The 17,547-nt window shown below is 33.9% G+C and overlaps 1 long non-coding RNA gene across 3 annotated transcripts in view; it reads right to left on the bottom strand.

Annotated features, from left to right (window-relative positions):
* Window positions 1–1,870: 1,870 nt before the first annotated feature.
* Window positions 1,871–17,547, bottom strand: part of LOC120774268 — a 38,627-nt gene continuing 22,950 nt past the window's right edge. For 2 of the 3 annotated variants that reach the window (XR_005705230.1, XR_005705231.1), the window contains exon 3: window positions 1,872–2,400. This is a non-coding gene — a long non-coding RNA (uncharacterized LOC120774268). Of the gene's footprint in view, window positions 2,401–17,547 lie in introns of all 3 variants that reach the window. The other variant, XR_005705229.1, reaches the window with a different exon arrangement.

The raw sequence follows: 17,547 nt of genomic DNA, 5'->3' as shown, positions 1-17,547 counted from the left end.
CAAATTCACAGCCCGTGTCAATTACATTTCCTCTCAAACTCATTTTAATAAACACCTCCCTTAATAAAAGGAAACCCATTGACAAGAGAATTTCTGTGAGTATTTGCATTTGTGTGTGTGTTAAGCTGCGTAAAATGATTAGACTACATATATGTGAAGGTCAAGCTAATGGCTATCAATTAGTATAATAAACTTTTCTAAATGACGATTAAATAAAGTCATAACTTTTTACTAGGTTTTTACTGATGATTAATGAAAATTTTACCAACGTCAATAACACAGCCACACAGAACTATAAAATAAATTAAAATTGTTCAAATATCTTAAGCTGTTACCCTTTATATCTCTCTTTCCTTTTTTGAATAATTCACTTAAAAGTTAACATTTAACATAAAAATAGTTGCAAGGTTCTTTTAACATTGGGTATCTCTCCTGTAAACTTTTACACGAGGATTTCTAACTACTTGCACCATTTCAAATTATTTGCTTTTTCTAATTATAATATATAATATAACAAGAAAATATTTTGATGTCTTAATTAGTAGCTTTTGTTGAAAACTAAGCGCTGGTGAAAAATATACAGCTAAGCTTTTTATTTTAACACACATAACTGCAATGCTTGCTGTGCTTTTCCCAGCACTCTGCTAGCCACAATTTTATGAACAACTTTCGAACAACAACAGCCTGCAGACAAAACAAAAACAGAAACTATACTTCTATTTGACCCAACAACCTTTAAGCACTGGGTATGGAGAACAAGTGATACTTTACCCTCTAACAATTGCCTGCGGCAAATCAGAGATCTACTACCTTAACTACTTTGCTATCTCCATATAGACATCCATAACACATAAACAAAAGACGAAATTTAAAGCGTCTCGACTGACATTTACATAGGTGGTTTACGCCCTACTACCGCTACCAGTTAAACACATAAGCAGGGCAGGTTGTCAGCTAGCGGTTAATTTGTATACACACTAATACATTATTCGCATCTCAAGCTGAAAATAATTATTTAAATATATGTAAATATAGCTAATTATTCAATATGATACGACTTTTTTATCTTCAACAAACAATTGGATACAATTGTAAATATATGGATATAAATCAGCTTCAAGCAAATTAGCTTTGGTTGTGAAATGTGTCGCTCATATTCATTTTACTTTCACTTTTTAATTAGCTCATAGCTTTCATTCACCATGCCTAACCCCCGCCTTTCTTCAGTGAAATATGAGACTCTGTGGGCAACAATGTGTGTCCAATTAAATAATTAAATTGAGAGCAGCACTCACCTTAATTACAGTGCATACAGGCGCATACAGTGATGGTGAGAAGTATAGATCTAATGAAAATAAACTTTTAATAAAACATAAAGTTAATTTAAATAATTTTTTTTTATTAAAAATTAGAATTTTTCCGATATTAGGTCGATATCAAGAGGAATAATAAATATCTTAAATAAGCAAAAAAAATGCAGGGTAAGGAAATAAGTTTTCACCTAATTTTGTGAAAGTAACAATTTTTTTGTACAAAAAAATAAAATCTTGGTTATTTTAATTTTCTAAATATTTTTGAGGTTGTATGAAGAAAATCTGTAAACAAAAGCTATAGACATTTTCGTTAACTAAAAAATTTCCATATAAGCCAATCTAAAACCATTTCCACAATCCTTAAATCGAGAAATATTATTAGACTACATACTTCCTGTATATACATAATTACAAGGTGTGACGCATTTCTTTGTTTATGAAAAAGAAACTTACCGAATATTTAATGAGCATTGCACGTAAGCCATTAAAATATGGAGAAGAAACAACATAATGGAAAAATAGTCTATAAGAACAGCTTTTAGAAAGCTCTTTTTATTTTAATATTATATTCAAAATACTACTTTATTATTATTAATTTGTTACAGTATATAAGTAGATAATCATGTATATTTATGTGTAAATGTATATGTAAATTATTGCTTTTTTTTGTGAACATTAGCCAACTTTTATTTGTAATTTGTTTCGTTTGTACTTTACATCTATTAAAAACTTTTGAATTTGCTTCACAATTGGTGTTTTTTTTTTAGTTATATCACTCTTATTGTAAATCCATGTATTAAGCAGGTTGTGACACTTTTTTCATACTCTTATGGCACATTATTTAGCTTAAATTATAAAGTGCTCAGAAAACTCATTTGCTAATTAAAACAAAAATTATTTACAATATTAAGAATTTTCGTAATAAATTATGGGATATAGGATTAAAAAAATTAGTAGTTATGTTTTTTAATTCTATTTTTAAAATATTTGCTAACTCTTCATTTATTTCTGAATACACAGCCACGTATTGACCTATTTATCACTGGACCCAACAGGTAGATATCTTCAACTCAGCCATTGTAGCAACCTGAAATAAAAAAAAAAAAAAAAAATTATTAGAATAGAATAATGTAATAATGGATATATAAAGTGTAAGGTCAATACGGACAATTACCGTCTATGGAAAATTGAACACAATGGATGAGCCATCTGAGGTGGAGCCACGGCCAACATTTGAAAACGATAATCTTCAAAAAAAAAAAATAAAAGCCGAAGAATATTCCTTCATATGATAATAAACATTCCCCATTAAATTTGAAGTTCCAGGGTTTTTCCTTTAAAAAGTAGGAGACCTCGAAAAGTGTTATTATAATCAGTTGTTTTTCACTGTGTACTATATAAAAGTTTTTGCCATTTTGTAAATTTGGAACAACGGTATAAAAAAGAAAGCAAAAATTGCAATAACTGAATGCATTTCCGCATTGTTTATAAAGCATAATAATATTTTTTTAACGTCGATTCTTCTCTTATCAACCGCAAACAATTTGGCTGACATTTAAATTCTGCTCGCAATTTAGTGTATTCCATCAACCGAACTTATTTGCATTCAGTCAACGTTTAAACTTTTTCTACATAACTCGGTATTAGGATCTTCAATTTTTATATTTTTGGCCAATGCTCATAGGCCCTTGATCCTGTACTCGATTCAACTGTAACATCATTCAATTCAAATGGATTTGGATTTATATAATTTAGATAAATTGGCATTTCCTCTATCAGGGCTGCAAAATCGGCGCGGCGTCTACTGGTTGCAGAAGAATTTTGAATTCAAAAATTTTGGAATGAATTTTTAATAATTAATCCAACATGTTTGGGTTTAGAAATTGAAAATTTGTTTAATTGAATGTGTAGGTTGTGCTCTGGCGTTTAAAATGCAACCCTGTCATAGCTCTAAGAAAAATCCGTAATGGTTCTTGGAAAACCAGTTTCGGCAAACCGTTATTGAAAAGAAAGCATCATTCTAGTTTGAAGATTAGAAGCAGCAACTCAATTTATCTTATTTATATTAGTTGATTAATATACTACACTCAGTATAAAAAATAATAAAGTGTTTCCGTGGGTTTGTATGCAGAAGATTATAAGCATATGTTGAGTAAAATTTAAATAGAATTTTGTGCAATATCAAATCAATTTCAATTAATTCTACTTGCATTTGACCTTCTGCTATATTTATTTAAAATTGATTTGTTTTTTTTTTAATTATACCGCTTGTACTTGGTTCCAAATGTAAAACAACATGCGCATATGCAGGCACTACATGCAGTTTTGTGAAAACAATTTGAGATTCCATCGATAATTGCATATGCAAATGAAAGCGAAAGGCATCCTAAATAATTGAGCAATTTTAATTGAATTTCAACTAAGTCTGTGTGCTCGAATAAGTATAATAATAGTATGTATGTACGTATGTAAATATTTTCTCTGTTTGCACAAATGCCTAACAGTTGGTATAACAGTAATAAGTCCTCAACAATTTAGTACATACAAGTATATATATATACATACATCCATAAATAAATACATATATGTGTTTTTGGCATTGAGTTATTTTTAATTTCAATTAAACGGTGGCAATAAACGCCAAGAGGTAAAAATGCATCACGTGCGCAAATGAACAAAGCTAAACATGCCGCATAATAGCTTAAAAATGGAAATCCGAGTGCAAATTAAAATATATACATATATTCATTATTTTTATACAATATGCTAGCAACTCTTTGTTTATATTTACTTTTGCATAGTTACCATGTTGAAATAATATGATGAGTTGGAATTTCATTTACTCTTAATTTCATGAGTAATTTTTATACCCTATACACGGAGGGATAACAATTTTTTTAAGTATTGTTTGATATTTCTTCTCTTAGGAACTTTTTGTCTGTCTTAGGCTAAGTAGCTATTAAGTCGCGTTTGCCATGAGTGCGACTGAGTACAAAATATATGTAGGTCTAACATTGTGCTCTAGAGTTCTTGTAAAATCCTATTAAGTGTCTTTAACGTTTTCTCCAAATCAAAAAGTATAAGTAATATTCTTCCGGCTAAATCAAACACAAAAGCTGAAACCCAAAAAAGCTTTTCTTTCTGGTATAAATATATTATTTTTAAAATTTTTGGATAATGAAATACTTAAATATGTTTAAAAAAAAATTATAAAACGTTAGTCGGGTGTAGGGGACAGAAGGGAACCTGTATCTGTATCCGGCAAAACTGAAATAAATCCAGTTTATATAGCATATTTTGGAAATATCTCCTTTTTTAATTCATTATCACAATTATACCCTGCATACCCTATATACACCCTCTCGTATTTCACGTAGTTTGTAACTCCCAGAAAGAAACGTCAGAGACCTTATGAAATATTTCCAAAATAGTACTTCAGATTTTGAGATATCGCTCTGAAATTTAGGCTATGCTTTAGGCTTTAGGCTACGTATTTGTCGGAACCGATTTCAGCATATACATAGCTGCCATACAAGCTGAACCATCAAAATCTTTTATTTTTTATTTTATATTTTTTCGGAGCACTATGTATACCATATACTGTGAGCGTCAAAAATAAGTAAACAGCAGTTCTATCAATATTAAAGTGTTTTTAACAACGCAGTGTTTAATGCAACAATAAAAAGTTGTATTGCAGAATTCAACGCTTATATTATAAGAGTTTAACTTAGTATAAATAATAAACAAAAATTAAACACAGCCAAAAATAATTCACATGCACTAAAAATACTCTCATTTTTTCGCGTCAAAAAAAAGTAAACAGAGTTCTGTAAAGTTAAAATCTATGTACGCAAACTAAATTAATATTTATTCTAGTATTTTGTTTACTTTCCTTTGGACTTCTGGACATCACTTACTCTTCTGGGCATGTATTCTGCAAATTTTTTTTTGTAAATTCTGGGGAGATTTTGCTCCATTCTTCAATCAAAGCCTTATTTAGGTCGTCCTTGCTTTAAATGTCCTTCTGCCTGATTTTTGGGTCAAGGTGCTCCTACAGATGCTTGATATTATTAATATCTGGGGTCTGAGGAGGGTTTACTTATTTTAGACGCACAGTAGCTGCCATACAAATAGAATCATGAAATATTTTATTATTTGTTGAAATATCTTAACCCATTTAGACCTGAAACTATTTTTTTTAACTGAAGTGTTTTTGTCTGTTTTTATTAGTCCTAGGGTATCACAGAATATAAAAAATAATTTCAAAAAAATTACATTTCTACAGGTTAGGTAGGAAAGGTCGTATCGTATGTGATACAGTAGGCTCATATACATATGTACATATATATGCAATAATACAACAAAAAACAATTTCTTATCAAGGGTACTTCAAAACAATTTATTACTTTTGGTGTATCGTATATGAGACGGTAGGTCTAAATGGGTTTACTAAGTTTTACATATATTATTGCCCACACCAGTAGTACAATATCCGAAGAAATTTTTTTGTATCCGACTTCTATAGCATATAGCTGTCATACAAATTGAACGCTTCCCATCAAGTGCTTGTACGGAAAACTTTTTTATTTGATCAGCCATCTTCATGAAATTTAACAAGAAGTATAATTTGAGATATTCGTATAATCTCTGCAGAAATTTTACAGATCGAAGCAATATAGCATATAGCTGCCAAAGAAACTAACCGATTCTAATAAAGTTCTTGTTTAACAATTTCTTTATTTGTCAAGTGTTTTCTAGCTGCGGAGTAACTGAAGTTAACACTGTTACTTCTTTTCACATTATTCGGCATTTCAAGAGCTAGAAAAATTACACTTACATTATATAAGCAAACTTGGTGTTACCCTGTTGTGTGAGTGCAAATAAGCTTTACAAACTCACGAATAAAATTAAATTTGACATATTTTCATTCAATCACTTAACACCCAACAAAAAAGTTTATTCACCACTCAGCTCCTGTGAGTTTGCAATTGCGGGTATTTTAGTTTCAAATGGCCAGAAAATTGAGCGATTTCCATTCGAATCTTGAAGTGCACTCAGCCGGCAGACAGCATTTGCACGGTCAACCAACCAATTGACCGAAATATAGAAGTGGCAGCAAAGTGATTACGCCAGAGCAAATATGCTATATACTCATGGCGAAAAGCGAAATTATACATATATACAGAATTGCGGTTGTGAGGTTCCCAGTAGGAAATGATAAAGGTATTATACATAATTGAAAGATAAAAGATAATATGTTACTAACTATTGTAATTGAATACAAGTGGATGTGACAATTATTTATGGAGTCAATTTTATTTCTACTTCTATGTTATATTTATTTGCTGAAAACTTGTTTAGTAAAACTTGAATAAGTTCTCCAAATCAGCCTATAACTTTACCTTTGATAGCACGAAGTAACTTCTTTTCGACCACTACCACAAACACACACATATACATACCTAAATTATTTCAACAAACACAAACTAACCGCTTTTGTACCAAAATCTTACAACAACAGCATATGCGAGTGGCCTTGTGGCTGATGGAAAATATTGTGCTCTGGCGTTTTGGCCAATTTGAGACGACAAATAAAGTCAGAATGCGACCAACATAAATTTGCCGATTTGCAAATAACAACAACACGAGGAGACTAGGGGCTGTTTAGCGCCCAAAAGTAGCAACGACTATTGCAATTGCATTGATTGCGGAGATGGTCGCCGGTCAAGAGCAACAAACAATGGTTAAACACAAACGATAATGCCGACGTCGCAGCAGTCGTGCGTATCGAATATGGAGAAGCCATTCAGGCAGCCATAAGAACACGTGTACTTACAAGTATTTATGTAGTGTGCCTGTGAGTCCAGTGCTCGTAAATACCTGCCAAATATTGAGTGCTTGTAAGTGGCTGCCACTGCGCCATTTTCTGCTAAGCACACGTCGAACAATGGCAGCTGGAATGCTCAGACTGCGTATACGTTGTATAAGTGTATGTGTGATAGTTATTGTTACTGCTCTACTTGCTTTGACAGGGAACTTGCAGCTCACTAATATGCCAACAAGAAAATGGCCAAAGGCTAAGCGTGTCATTGCTATGGACACGGCAAAGTCTACATCGACGCAATCACAGCGCTTTTTGGTGTCCTTATTTACCAATTGCTGGTCTTCCTTAAAGTTTGGCGCTGCCCTTCACTTCGCTTAGATATAATGGCGCTTAAATTTTTGCACGCAGCCGTTGGCAGTGAAGGTGGCTTGGTCGGTAGCAGTGCCACACTTACACATGCGCACATACAAATATTTACATACACAAACGCACTTGCTTGTGCATGTTTGCTTAGAGAGGTGTGCAAGCAACAGGGATTTATGGCGTGTTTATATGTACGAATATAGCCTGTGCTTGTGGGGATTATGGCACACAGATGAGCTACCTTGGTACGCCGTTTCGCGCCGTTAGCTTTTGCGCTCTTTGAGCTCAAATTTCGAAAACCCGAAAATTGCTTTTAAATGGCATAAAATTTGTTTGTAATTTGGTGGTGAAAATGTTAAACGATGTTTTAATAAAAAATATGTAAAACACTTAGTAACAGGATGAAATAGGGTACGTATGTTATGTTTCTCTATCTGTGCGGAATTTGATACATATAGTAATATGTTTTAGAATTAAAAAAGCTGATGGGCTTGAAAATACTTTTTAACGGTAAGTGGTTGTGGTCTTCTCGTAATTTTGGTAATATTCAAATTTAGCTTTTGGGTAGGTATAGCTTTGGGTTGTTGTATACCAAAAACGTTGACTGTGTAGAAGATATAATAACATGCCAAGATTGATTTATTATAGTATCAACTATACTCACAATTAGGCCTGAAAACGTAAATGACCAACGGTTTGTCTCAAACGGAAAACGTTTTGCTTGTTGTCCCTACTCTTAAGCAGCTCAAAAATCAGTTAATTACTATATCCTCCTAAGGTTGGGTTTCTATGTATAGTTACTGATAGGTGAAAGTGCCCTCTAGAACTAAATGGCGAAAATTTCTAGTGGGGGAGGAGGATACTAACTGAATCGATCTCAATCTTAATCTATAGCGACGGATCCAAATTGATTGCAGTGTAAGGACGAAGCCATACTCCCAAAATTTTAAGATCTCTCCCTCTCTCTCTATCAATCTACCAAACTCAGATTGGACTGGGAGTTCTATTAAATAACTTCGGGAGGATTCAGAAAGCTACCATATACAGATTGCAATGCGGCATTGCCAGCGTTGTCATCCCCATAAATTAATTTCATTGTAGTCAACAAATGCCAGCAAGCCATTAAGCTCTTTGGCAAATCACAACAACATTTCGTCAACGAATAAGCGAATTAGTTGAACAACTCAGGATACTCTCTAAACTAATCCGAGGCAAAGACAAAACCGTGGCCTCTAGGAGTGATCAAGAAAGAGCTCAATACACAATTACAGAGTGCAGCTGATAATAGATGAAAATCTATAATTAAATACAAGATAGCAAACCAGATATGGTTAAAATATAACAAGAAAAAAACTAAGATCTTATTACATAGGTCCAGAAAAGAATATTTAGATCTAGAGCTACCATAACAGAATATTAAAAATTAAAAGTGGGAATGACCTATAACAATATCTGCTTCTTCTAAAAACTCAAAGGGAAATATTTTGAACGCAACGATGAAACGAGATAATAATACTAAAAGGTCTTACGATAGTGTAACAAAATGGCGCATCTATCACTCACTGAGCCTGAAGAGGCTGCACTCTTATCTACATACATACCTACCTAGCTCCTAATGCAAAGTAAAAAAGTTATCCATGCAAGGACTTGATTTTGATTGTTTAGTTTGTATGGCAGCTATATGCTATAGTCATCCATTGCCAACATTTCTTTTTTGGAAAGAAAATGGCGAGTGTAAAATTTCGGATTGATATCTAAAATCTATGGGTGTACTTCAAGTATATACAGGCAGATAGACAGACATACCCTAATGGACTCAACTCGTGTGATAATTTATACATATATGAAATAGTTGCCACACTTCCTTCTCGCTAATACAAACTTTATGGAAACATAATATACCCTAAACAGGGTGTAAAAATACCTTTTATAGGAGGTAGAGCTGATTATTACCTGATTTCACCTAACTTTCACTTCCTTACTTTCACCATAAATAACCCAATATTAAACACGTTTTCGTGTAGAAATTGAAAATTATTTATGGTCACCGATTCCGGCATTCCGACAATATACGACTTAGTAGTATATTGACGTCATTGACACACCATCCCCCAAAAAGGAAAATATTGCATACCATTTGCAAACGCAAAGTCTCGGCTAAAAACAAATTGGTCACTTGGACACGGCAAGCACTGCAGGCAGCTGGTGACGATTTTTATGTTTTTCTCAACTTTATTTTATTCTTTTCACTTTACGACATGTTATAAATCCTGTTGATTTGCCAATTGCTTTTCAGAACACACACAGCCATACAAGCGTACACACTTTGCTGTGTTCAAACTCAAATACACAAGTGTCCGTTTATGCGTAACTCGAGTCAGGCTTGCGACAAGTTCGTGCATTTTGAATGAAAAGTGATATGCTTTGATCCTATTGTTTATGACTTTGTTGACATGGAAATTCTGCTAGACATCACTCTTAAAGTAATTGTATATTTTATGGCTCGCACGTCAGTGACATGTGTCTTCATAAATATATGTACTTCAATATATACATATAAATATAAATTTATGTCTCGTGACAGATGTGTCCTTTTGCCACTTCGGATTTGACAGCAATTCAACTTGACTTTTCACTTCATATTCTCAATGCTTAGAGATTGGCAGATTGTTAAAGTGATGTGGGAAAATTGTGTCGAAGCAATCATTGTTAAATCTTTTTGTGCTTCATAATAGTTTGGTGCATTTTTATGTATGCGTGTGTGTTAAAAGATTTCAGCAATATTCTTGCAGGTTACGAAATCTCAGCTTTGCGCTCTCATTCTTCTAAATAAGTTGTTATTGTTTTCATGTTTGATTTGAAGTAAAATTCCGATTGCAATTTTGTTGGAATTTATATAAATAGAACAAAAAAAAGTCGGCTTGTTTGTATAAGGTATTAAATTTGAATATAAAGTAGAATACTTCGTGCTATAATTTTAAATTTAGTTAGAGTGTTTGCTTAGAAGTAAGTAGCTTATGTTATAATATTATTAAACCATTTCAGTAAAACTTGAAATTTTTATTTTAAGAATATTAAAAAAAAAAAAATGTTACTTGCTTTGAACCGAAGCTTTAGTATCGAGATCGTACCGCTGCTCTGATTATCCAAACTCATGCCAAATACCTTGAAAATACCTCGTCCAATGAAAAAATTTTCCACACAAACTTTCGATTCCGATCGCTTAGTTTGTGTGGTAGCTATAAGCTATAGTCATCCGATATCGGCAGTTCAAATAAATGAGAAGCTTCTTGAGGAAAAAAAGATGTGTATAAGGATTTAGAAATATATCTCAAAACCTGAGGAACTATTTTACGTATGCACAGACAGACAGACGACCATATTGCCATATGAAGATCAAACTCCACGAAACCGTAAAAAACTTTGTACCAATCTAGGAAAATATGTTTATCGATTCGGTTTGCTTCAAGTAGTGGTTGATTTTATATTTGAGAAAAAAGTAGTGTTTTTAACCCAGTTAAGGCAGTTAGGAATCTACAAGTCCCTCTTTTATGGAATACCATTAATATTCGTATAGCTCGCTATGCTTTCATTGCCACTCTTGATATTCTTTCATAAAATTTAGCAACAAGCCATAAATCATTGCACTTCACAATCATGATAAGAATTCTATGGATTGATATTTGTTCTAAATTGTTGTTATGCTAGCAGTATTTTAAACGTATTGCTGAATGCTCGTTTAACTGATAGAACAAAATAAGATGACTGAAGATAAAGAATATCTATAATACTTTAAAGCAAAACAGTTTCCAACCTCATCCATAATAAACGTCTCTGAGCACTAGAAAATCAATTTTTAATTTTTATTTAGTTACAATTTTTCTGATAAAAATATTAAAGGTGAAATTGAAAAAGCTAACCGACAACTTACACATTTCTAAAATTTTCTTTGAAAAAATCTTATATGTGCAGACGTAAAATATCTAATTATTCATTAACGAGCTTTCGAGCACTTTTCATAAGCACTTTTTGGGATGGCCTTCAGTTTATTCATCGATTTATGTTATATCTCTTAGATCCACGGCAAATGGGATCCACGGAGCAGCAATTTTAACTTAGGGAACAAGAAAAGATTACACGGAGACTAATCTGATAAATACGATGGCTAATCGATGGTATTTGTTGCATTTTTGGCTTTAAATTCAGCAAAAATTGTGGCTCGATACGATGGTGGATTATCATTGTGTAAAATCTATTAATTGGTCTTCCACAATGCCGGCCCTTTTCGACGGATGTTCTCACGCAAACGCCTCGGTATGGCCAGATAGAACCCCATATTGACCGTATGTCTCTTTGGAACAAACTCATAATGCACCAAACCACGAATATCAAAAAAAAAAAAAAAAACTTGAGCATCACATTTATTTTTGAGCGTCTTTGGCGTGGTTGTTTTGTTTCGGATCTTTTTTCTCTCCAATCCGACGATTGTTGACTTTTTTGCATGTTAAACTCATAAATCTATGTCTCATTGGCAGTTATAATGATCCCCAAGAATGTGGGATCGACATTCGCGCAATCAAGCATGTCCAAAGAGACCTGTTAACTGTACTATTTTCGAAAAGAAATCAGCTTTATCGGGTGGAGTCGATTTAATACCCAAAATATCTCGAAAGATATGTGGAGCTTTCTGGCCATCTCTCAAATACTTTCTTGACTATTTTTAAGTACCATATCCTTCACCTTTGTAATATTTTCATTACTTGAATAAGTCGAGGGTTGTCCAGAACGGGTCTTTTATTCAACGATCCCTTGACCGTCTTTGGAAGCTTTGTACCATTGCAAGGCGTATATTTTTGAGAAGCCTTTTCCAACATTCGCAACAATTTCGCACACGAAATTTGATTATAAATACAAAATTTAAGACAAATTCTTTGTACGATGATTTTATTTATTACCGAGGTGTACCGACATAAAAAGCTGCTGTAAAAAAAACTGGTTTGTAGACATATCGCGCTCATATTGTGCATGGTAATTAAGGACAGTGCTACCAACTCAGAAAAATAGAGTTTTTGAAATAAAATTTATCCGGGGAGTAAAAATTATTATTTCGGTGTGCTCTTTTGTCACAATGTCACATGTTAATTTCAGAAAATATTTTCTCAAGGATGAGCAGTAGTGCCATCTATTAGCTTTTCTTTATACAGCTAATTGGGTTTATGTTATATAACAAGAGTAGGAGTTATGAGATGCTGCATAATTTTTTCTAAACATATTCAACAGTGTATAATAACGCCGATCAAAATAAAACGGTAAGCCTCTTATGCTATATGAAATGCGGCTGTGGTTTGGTGCCTACGAATTTTCCTTTTTTTTTGTATTGATGCACTATTCGTTTTTTTTGAAGAAGCCGTGAGTATCTTTAAGCTAAAAATGTTGCTTCTAAGATGAAATGAGAGATTGGCATACATTATTGCAGACAATTTTCTTAGTTTTCATAATTAAATATTTTTGACTTAGAGCGTCAATATATCGTCACCTGAAATGCAAAATAACGTATCATCAAAAAATTCAAAATTTAATGCCTTATAGATTACGCTTCACTACTTCAAATTACATACATAATATTACATATGCTCAACATTTTCCGGTTCTCCGATCAAATATAAATATTAAAATTTTGTTTCACTCATGTTCCATTTTATTTCGTGTTTCATTCATGCCACTCTAAATTTCCGAAAATGTTTGTACGTTATTTTGCATTTTAGGTGACGATATGTGTCTTTTGAACTATGGTCAAAGATTTAGTACTCTGCGAACTTTAAAAAACTATTGTAAGCTTTTCATATGGTGCAACATATTATGACCTAAATTTGCTGTCAAATTTGTCTACTCGCCATTGAACGATTTTTGGGCTAATGGTTGTTTTGAATATTATTATAAGGGATAAGTATATTTAAATTTTGAACACAATATACATATGTATAAGTTTAGGGTTTTCACAAGTCTCATAAAGTTATAAGTTATAACGATTCGAAAACATAGCATTGAGAATTGTAAATGTGTAAACTCATTTTTGTATGAAATCCAACAACAATTTTTTTAAACAAGTGTAAAAATTTATAATTTTACGATTTTACGACGCTTTACGACGGGGTGTGAGTACCCCAATTAAAAGATGGTTAAAAATTTTCTTACCGCACTATCACTTTCCGTTACTATTTTAATCTGTACTATTCTGTTTTTATTATATTTAAAATTGTGCACCCACACAAAATCTAAATGAGTATTTTGAAAACTTTACATGCTGCCTTACTTATAAAATAATAATAATAAATTTCATATTAAATTATTTTTCAATATAAATCATTCAGAGCTCAACAAAGCTCATCACATACCCACTTCAACACAAAGGATCTCACACCATCAAATTACACTTTGACCAAGTCAGACAGTGTCTCTGAGAGCGCATGAAAATTAGGCAAAGTTTCACGCGAGTGTTGTTGCTCAAATTCAAGCACACTAAATAGCCACCAACACTTCATATATTTTGTCGTTTTCTTTTTTTTTTAGGTGACTATGAATATAATCATCAAAAACTTCCAACTAACTAACCAAGTCGACGAAGAAACAAAACAGGTTAACAGTAGCAGCTGCAGCAGTTCTGGTAACAATTTTAAGCGAAATAAAAAGCAGGGCGACAACAACAACAACAATTGTGGACCAAAAACAAAAAAGTTCTTGAAAAAGTGTGCTACCAGAGCTGCTCCTTAACTGAAAGTCGGTGTGCTGGTTGGTTAGCTGACTTGTTGACGTTGACGCTTTTATTATTTCACATTTCACACAAACACACACGCACCCACACATGCACGAGTGTGTGGGTCTATGTGTAATGCTTATTTGAAGTGTGTTAAGTGGCGGTGAGTGTTTGCTGTTGTGTTGTGCGAACAACAAAACAAGAGGCTTGCCGCAATCAACTCGCACTTGAGCTGGTTACAAGGCAGTTCTGACATAACCTCAACAACAGCATGACCGAATGAGTATAAATGAGGAGAATGGTCATGGGAAAACAAACGGATGCATACGAAAGTGTACGGATATGTTTCTTTGAAGGCGTAATAAAAGCAATACAAACAACAACTGATTTTGTAGATTGCCGAATGCCTCAATGCATGTAACCGTTAATGCGTGTGTGGGTGTAAGTAGGATTTACAGTAAAAATGTACTTAAATTTGTTGTTATAAACAGTAGGAGCTGTTGAAATGCTGCTGAGTCTTTTGAATAAGCAGCGGATGTGGCTGATGAAATAGAATTGAGTAAATGTAGAGAGATGTGTGAAGTGTCGTCGCACCGCGGAAGGCACATTCCGGAAGTTAAAAAGCGGATCTAACAACATAAATAAAGATAGAACATAAAAGCACCACAAGTCAAGGGTTAAATAATGTTGAAGTGAATAAAATGTAAATGTTTGATCGTGATTAATGTGTACCCAAAGGTGTTATACAATGCACTTTGCATAAGATAGAAGGAAGACACTGGTCATTTCGGGCGTGAAGGCTCACACTGTCTTTCCTGTGATTTCCCGTGTATTCTTGCATGAAAAGGGCAATGAAAGGGCATCCAAGCAGCATGCACCTCTGCTCTCAATGCTCTTCCGAAGAATGCCTTCCGTAATGCTTTCAATGCTTGGAAATCGCTCTGGCAGCGCTGCATCGATGCAGAAGGAGCCTAGTTTGAAATTGTTTAAAGAATTTTAACGATTCGTTCAATTATTTTGTTTTAATCGACTCAGCCCTATTACTTTCCGGACAAACCCTGCAGTGCGGTTTATTGAATTTATGGGTTTTTTCGGCACATGCCGACTGCTGTAAGTCAAAAGGACATGTCAGTCCTGTAGTAGGAGTGCTAAAAGGAGCCTGTTTTATTGGTAGACATACCAACAGACTGGGTATGTCAAGCAACGATTACCGTAGAGGGTGCCAAGAAGTAGAAAAAGAAGAGACTGTTAAAAAAAGTAAAATCATCGCATCAATCGATGTCGATGTTGAGTGCTTCTTAGCAATGTCTCGAAAATTGCACATACTTGTATAAAACTTTTTCATTGATGAACTTTAGAGCAAAAATAATAAAGTGAGGCGATTGTAGTCACGTTGGTTCCATAATGAACCTCCTAAAGGCCTAAATGCGTCGTCACTCTACTTACGTAATATAGTGCTTTCATTCATAGCACTGTATTTGTCTGAAAACACACGACTTTTAGATCACACCTGGCGTATACGTAACGTACAAATGAAGATGTATGCTGGTATATAAATAGATATGCATAAACACATATCTGAAATTTGACCTAGTAACAGAGTTAAAGCGTTATTTGGTGACATTTTTCAATTTCAACTTGAGCTTTAAAGAGTACAGTTTATCATTTTTAACTAACCAGAATTTATAACACATTTACATGTATATATACGAATATATAGAATCACAAATTTTTATACTCTCGCAACAATGTTGCTAACGAGAGTATTATAGATAGTTTTGTTCACATAACGGTTGTTTGTAAGTCCTAAAACTAAAAGAGTCAGATATAGGGTTATATATACCAAAGTGAACAGGGCGACGAGTAGAGTCGAAATCCGGATGTCTGTCTGTCCGTCCGTCTGTCCGTCCGTCTGTCCGTCCGTCCGTCTGTCCGTCCGTTCGTCCGTGCAAGCTGTAACTTGAGTAAAAGTTGAGATATCATGATGAAACTTGGTACACGTATTCCTTGGCTCCATAAGAAGGTTAAGTTCGAAGATGGGCAAAATCGGCCCACTGCCACGCCTACAAAATGGCGGAAACCGAAAACCTATAAAGTGTCATAACTAAGCCATAAATAAAGATATTAAAGTGAAATTTGGCACAAAGGATCGCATTAGGGAGGGACATATTTGGAAGTAATTTTTTTGGAAAAGTGGGCGTGGCCCCGCCCCCTACTAAGTTTTTTGTACATATCTGGGTAACTATTATAGCTATGTCAACCAAACTCTACAGAGTCGTTTTCTTCAGGTATTTCCATATACAGTTCAAAAATGGAAGAAATCGGATAATAACCACGCCCACCTCCCATACAAGGTTATGTTCAAAATCACTAAAAGTGCGTTAACCGACCAACAAAAAACGTCAGAAACACTAAATTTTACGGAAGAAATTGCAGAAGGAAGCTGCACCCAGGCTTTTTTTAAAAATTGAAAATGGGCGTGGCCTCGCCCACTTATGGACCAAGAAGCATATCTCAGGAGCTACTAGACCGATTTCAATGAAATTCAGTTTGTCATTTTTAACTAACCAGAATTTATAACACATTTATAGGTATATATATCCGTACGAGTATATAGAATCACAAATTTTCCTTTCTTGTTTCTATATACTTCCCAACATATGCATAGAAGTAGACCCCCTCACCTATTAGCACACTTTTGGTAGCTTGCATTCATTTATATGCTTTTGGCCTTATCGCATAAATCTTCATAGGTTGAGCGGTAAGTTATGACGTGCACTGTGTGTGTATCTGTGCGAAGGCTGCTGTGTGTAACGCATCAATGCGTGAGTTTGTGATGCCTTTGAAGTCATGCTGTGGGGTTTGTCGGTACTTTCGGTCTACTTGATGACTCCAAATTGCGCCATGCAACGACAAAATAATATTAAGCAAAAAAGAAAAAAAGTTTAGAGAAGAAAAAAGACTAAAAAGCTAAGTTCAAAATGAGCTGCCTAGCAATGCATCACGTGGGACTTATTTACATATAAGAAAACACCAGTAGCTTGCCTTCATTTACACACTTGTGCTTGTATGCTTGTTTGTAGCTGTGCTAGTGTGTTCTTGCCCTATTTGCATTTGATTGAAATTTGCAGGTAATTGAGGTGTGGTTTATAACGGCATAAATGTTGGCAGCTGCGGCTGAGACGCCGACGCTTTGACTATGGCTAACTCACAAAAGTGGTTTTTCAATATGTTTTTAAGGCAAATGTGTGCCTAAGCAGTTGCTGGTTCTATACATATGTTGGGATACCTTT

Source organism: Bactrocera tryoni, chromosome 1 (assembly GCF_016617805.1).
Source record: "Bactrocera tryoni isolate S06 chromosome 1, CSIRO_BtryS06_freeze2, whole genome shotgun sequence".
Classification (NCBI taxonomy): domain Eukaryota; kingdom Metazoa; phylum Arthropoda; class Insecta; order Diptera; family Tephritidae; genus Bactrocera; species Bactrocera tryoni.
Note: the sequence above shows the minus strand (reverse complement) of the source record. Positions and strands in the feature narration are given on the sequence as shown.